Source organism: Lissotriton helveticus, chromosome 7 (assembly GCF_964261635.1).
Source record: "Lissotriton helveticus chromosome 7, aLisHel1.1, whole genome shotgun sequence".
NCBI lineage: Eukaryota > Metazoa > Chordata > Amphibia > Caudata > Salamandridae > Lissotriton > Lissotriton helveticus.
In genome coordinates, this window is record NC_136068.1 from 276,789,590 (window position 1) to 276,795,360 (window position 5,771).

General features: G+C 48.6%; 1 long non-coding RNA gene across 1 annotated transcript; it reads right to left on the bottom strand.

Moving 5' to 3' along the window:
* Positions 1–3,395: 3,395 nt before the first annotated feature.
* Positions 3,396–5,531, bottom strand: LOC144766731 (uncharacterized). The gene is made up of 2 exons (XR_013597902.1): positions 5,428–5,531; positions 3,396–3,583 (listed from the first exon to the last, which is right to left on the bottom strand). It is a non-coding gene; the product is annotated as an uncharacterized LOC144766731 (long non-coding RNA).
* Between the last annotated feature and the right edge of the window lie 240 nt (positions 5,532–5,771).

The window sequence follows — 5,771 nt, forward strand, 5'->3', positions numbered from 1 at the left end:
AATCTGCGAATTCTCGCGGATTAGCGGATTTTTGGGGGGTGTGTGTGTTCGCACGGGTTTCTGCAAGTTCGCGAGGGTTTTGTACTATTTCGCAAATTGCGAACTTACTTGTCGGGTCGCCAGTTTAGCGAACTTGTTGTTTCTACGTGCCCAGCCTGTTTGCTAAGCTTTCTTCATCACTGCCACCCTCTGTCACCACTGGCACTCTCTTTGGTCACCCATGCCACCCTCTGGCTCACCCATGTCACCCTCTGTGTCATCACATCACCCTCTAGTTCACCAGTGTACATTATTGGGGCAAAGCAAAGCACTGCCATCCTCTGTCAACACTGGCACTCTGGTTCACCCATGCCACCCTCTGGCTGGCACACCCATGCCACCCTCAGTGTCATCACAACACCCTCTGATTGACCACTGAGTGAACAAACACCTGCTAAGTGCTTTAAGTTTTGCAAACAACAACACCTGCCCTGCCCCAACTGACATTAATGAAGGCTGGCACCTGCTTGTCTGCTCCCTTTCCTTTTTGTAGCAAATGCAATGTAAATAATTTTTTTTAACAGGATGCAATGGCATACTTGTAACTATTCTGTGACTGTCAGAGCAGGGTCACACAATAGTTGCAAGTAGGCAACCGGATTCTGGAGGGCCCCTTCAGGAAGCACTACAGGTAAATGGTTACAAATGATGAGCTCGAACTTTTGCACCTGCTCGTTCGTTTTGCTTTTGCAAAACTCGTTTTTCGGTAATTTCGCCCTATTCGCGGGGCGCGTCGTAGTGCGAACTAGCCCGTGGAGGCCGCGAACTCGTGCGAGTTACCTCAAGGTTGAGTATGGGCGCCGCCATTTTGTTTGCGTGACGTATTTCCGTTTCCGCCCGCTAAGTGTAATCTCGCGCGACTCGCGCCTTGCGAATACAAGTTCGCACGAGTTCGCGAGAGAAATCGCGTGCGAACTTACTTACGCGCACGTGATCGGGCCGCCATCTTGTTTTTCATTCATTCCTATGTGTCTGGGTATGGTGTTTCTATCCTCTCTATATCTCTGCCATCCTTTGCTTGTTTTAATATTTTTTTGATCTATTTAACTTATTTTCTATCCCTGTATTTTTCTAGATCTATATTTTTGTGTTTTAGGCTACTTTTGTTTACTTTTGAACTACTTTTTTAAACTTTTACTTTCCTTCTTCCCTACTCTTATTCTTTTTCATTTTGTCTCTTCTTTACTGCTCACACCTGCCCAGAACATGGTCAAGACAGCTGTGAAGCTGCCCAAGACGGGCACCGCAGCCCGTGCCCGGCTCCCGTGTGGTCGATTGAGGGCGGAAATGGTGGTGCCCCGGGAGATTTTCAGCCCTGAGGAGGTGGGCGCACTTGTTTTTTACGTGCAGCGCCGTCTCCCCAGGACCATCGCGGCAGGCGGCAGGATTGCTGCTGGTTACACCAACAGCCAGGAGCGACGGAAGCGGTGGGGGCAGGTGTGCCGGGCCCTTTTTAAGATCCCGGGGGTCCAGCGCACCTACAATCAGGTCACCCACCGCTGGACCGACATCCTTGACCGAGAGCGTGACCTGCTAGACGTGCTGGGAGTGGAGGTCCCCGGTCTTGGTGAGTAGTAGTAGCAATTTTTTCATTAATATTTCAAAATCTTCTGTGCATTTCAGGTGCACTGTTCTCCTTCTCTGTGCCGGTGCCACTGCTTATTTGTTATCTATTTTGTGTTCATTTAATTGGGCTGAGTATGAGTGTATTTTACAGAACTGCGTAATGCTAGACACAAAGGGGCAGATTTACAAGCCCCTTGTTCCACGTTTACACTGCCTTACCTGACGCACAGCGACGTAAACGTGGCGCATCCCTGCGAGTCATGTACAACGTGATGCATCTAAGGAGATGCGCCACGTGAATGCCTGGGCCTGCGCCTCAATGGGTGCGTTCCCACGCAGGGGGGGAGTGGGGGGTGGGGGGTGCCGGTCAGGCAGATGTGTGCCTCGCAAAAGTGCCTGCGTGAAATCTACAAGATTTAACGCAGGCACTTCCGCGACGCTGCTATGTCAATTCTTTATGCCTGCTTGCTTGAAGCAGGCGTAAGGACTGATGCGGTATGTAGAGTATTGGGCAGCCCTGAGCACTGCTATAGTTGCATTGCGCCCGCGACGCGACTCTAGAGATGCGCCCCTATTTCGTCACGAGATGCGTCACGCATCTGCCTACCCTTGCGCCAGGGTTTGCCGCATTGTAATAGCGGCGCATCTGCCGTGACGCAAGGTTAGTTTTGCGTTACGTATTTGTTCTGGTGCACATCTGGAGGTGTCCAGCTCAGAACTCGTAAGTATGCCCGTAAGTGTCAGATTAGCAATTACCTGCGCATCCCTGCAAAGTGTGTGGCACGGCAGCACCACCCATGGTGCGCCGTATTTACAATGCGGCACACCATGGTCCCAAAACGTCACCGAAGCGTTACGCATCGGTGCCGTAAAGGCGGCTCTTTGATGGAGTTGCGTTGCAACGATGGCGCAGCTCCAGCAATGCTGCGTCAAGCCGTAAGTCTGCTTCATGCAGGCGCAGGGTTTCAGTGACGCATCATTGTCCTAAATGACTGATTGAAATTTTATATATTCCCCATAGCCACTTTTAGCATGCGTTCCTGCGCAGGAACGCCCTCCCTTGCGATGGAATGCTCCCTAATGGCGCAGGGTTTTAGAATGGGATGCATCTCCCATATGCGTCACGTTGTTAATATACGCCACACCATGGCGCCTCTCTTGTGGCGCTGCGTCACAAAATTGACGCAAGAATGGAGCAAAAGAGCTGCAAGGGGCTTGTAAATCTGCCCCTAGAGTAGAGGCTCAGGTGCAGTCCTTCCTTTGTAGCCCTCTTTTTGGATGAAATAGTAGGTTCTTGTTCTTTCTAAATGTTTGATTTGGTTGACAAGGACATCGGCAAGCAGCAATCATCAATGTTTTCTGTTATTTCTTTCATGTTGTACGTCAGGTCCGCCCAGGGGCAAGCGGACCGAAAAATCTGATGCAGCAGTGGCTCCAAAGGAGGAGGATGCAGGCCAGGGCGGCGAGTGCTCCTTTGCTGGCCCCAGTAAGTTTTCATTTAAATATAGAGGACCTATTGTTGTCCAAGCATTCCTAATTTAATTGTTTCGAAATAGGGTTTAGATAGGAGCAAAATCAATAATCCAACTGTTGCAGGGACAATTCTCCACAAACCGAACTATGGACAGCAAAGACCAGAGTAATAATATTTCAGAGTGGCGTGTTTGGCACACTGTATAAATAAACCTGGTAGTGTCAGCAGCACAGACTCCTCCTTGCAAAAATTGCAAAACTTTTCGCTCAGTCACTCTAGTCTGGACTCTCTGGAGGACTAAAAACCACAGAGTCAATTCAAGTTTAAAAGCTTTATTAAAAGTTTAAGTAAACACATATATGAAAATAAAGTTAGTTGGAAATGGAAAAGTGCTTGGTGCTGAGTTGATGAGTACTGGATTGGTACACATTTCTTGTGGTCGAGCCGAGCTTTCACCTGGTTTGAAGTTGATGTTCCTCTTGTCCTTAGAAGTCCAGTTTCTGTCTGTTCAGAGAAAAATAGTGTGTGTTAAAATTAAGCAAGCATTCAACAATTGTGACAAAAAAAATGAAGCAAGACAACAGCTTTCCCTGGAAGGAGGGACATTTTTACTTTAGACTAGAGTAGACAGTCAATTAATTTTTCTGTTGTTTTCACATTTTTTCATTCATAGACCAAATACTAGTGGAGTGGTGTAATCTAACATTCTTAAATCTACTTTGTAGGTGGAACATCTGGTGGCGGGGCCAGCTCAGATGTGGTGGTCATCAGTGACTCGGAGTCCGAGGGTCAATCTGGGGAGGAGGCGGCGCTAGAGGAGTCGGATCAAGAGCAAGAAGTACAGACTGTGAGGAAGGAGACAGTGGCGGTGGCGAGTACAGGTAAGCTGGATCATGGAGGTACTATCTGACTCTTAGATAGGATATGATGTGTATTCAGTGGTGGCCCAGTGACAAATTACAATATGGTAATTACAGCAGGCTGGGACCGACAGACAGATGGAGGCAGAGACAGAGAGAGAGGAAGACAGAAGGAGAGAGAGAGGGAGGGAGCCAGAGGGAGGGTGAGGGAGGGAGACAGAGAGAGAGAGACAGCGAGGTAGAGGGAGACAAAGGGAGACAGAAAGAGTGAGACAGAGAGAGAGAGAGAGAGAGAGAGAGAGAGAGAGGGAGGGAAACAGACATATCGCCTGGGCCTGGTGCAGATGATACGGTTGCTGGTGTGGTTAACGGCTCAGAGGAAAAATCACTCACTTCTGCCAGATCTCTTTCATATGAAAGAGCACCAAACCAAGGATACAAGTGAGTTGTGGGAAGGGAAATGGTGATTCAAGCGCCCCTCCCTGCGGACGCCCATGATACTGGCCTGAATAGTTTTGTACTGCCCTGGCTAGTTGCTAGTTGTACTGTGACACAACTTCCTGCTGAATCATTTTGTGTTAATCATATTCTTAAAGAGCATTGGTTACAGATTATGTCTTTCTTTCTTCATGTAGTTGGCAATACTAAAACCTCCAAACCAACGAGGAGTATGCTGGCTGTACTGGCCCGGCAACGGAGGCTGGAAGCAACTGTTGCTGAATATCGGCGACTGGTGGAACTAGAGGGGGACGACACGCACTCCAGTGCATCAAACCTAACAACATCTACATCCTCCTCTGTTACCCCACGTTCTACCGGTAAGCACAGTGCTCCAGCAAACCGGAGCCGTGCCGGAAGACGCCACCGCCGAGCAGCAAAAGCTGCACCTCGCAGCACTGTTAAAGGTCGCTTGCGCCGTGCACTCCGCAGAGTGTCCGACCTAGAGGCGGAGGTCCAGAAATGGACCAAATATCAGAATGTGGTGGAGGGCCTCCGCCTAGATCAAGCCATCCTCCAAGAAAAATATGATGCCCTGGCCCTAAAGCATGATGCCCTGGAGGCCAAACTTAACAGCTTGCATCCATAGAGTGTCCCTTGCCCCTGTTTTTGAGACTTTTGGGGGGTGGGAATTGGGAGTTGGGTTTTTTGGGGACTTTTGAGGACTATTTATTTGTTGGGGTTAGGGAGGGTCTTGCGGGAGATTATTTTGTTAGGGATATAAATATACTTTTTCAAACTTTATCTGAGCATACCTGTTTTTTTACTACTTTTGAGCTGGGTGGGTGGTGGTTTTGCAGTAATTTCATTTAACTGAACACTGTCATCGTGTTGGTTCACGTGCAATAGGCCAAATGTTTTCCTAAGTAAATGCCTGTCACAGAGTTTGTTAATTCAAGAGCCCTAGGACTTTGCTGCTAGTACCACTGTCACTCTCTCGCCTCTCCAAATACTCCATTATACTACCTCCCATCCAAACGCTTATCTTACCTGTAATTTGTGTTTGAGGGCTGGCTCCACCTGGAATTCACAGAGTCCTAACGCGTTCTGCAGCAGGGCCACAACTGGAGTTTCCCGGCGTGGATTTTCTGCAAATCAAAAGCAATCAACATTAGAAATGTGGTAGCGGTGCTGACACAACCCTAAAACCTAGAAGCCCCAGAGACAGCACCCCTGAGACAGGCAAGCGAGCAATATAACGCCTACACGTTCACGTGCAATAGGCCAAATGTTTTCCTAAGTAAATGCCTGTCACAGAGTTTGTTAATTCAAGAGCCCTAGGACTTTGCTGCTAGTACCACTGTCACTCTCTCGCCTCTCCAAATACTCCATTA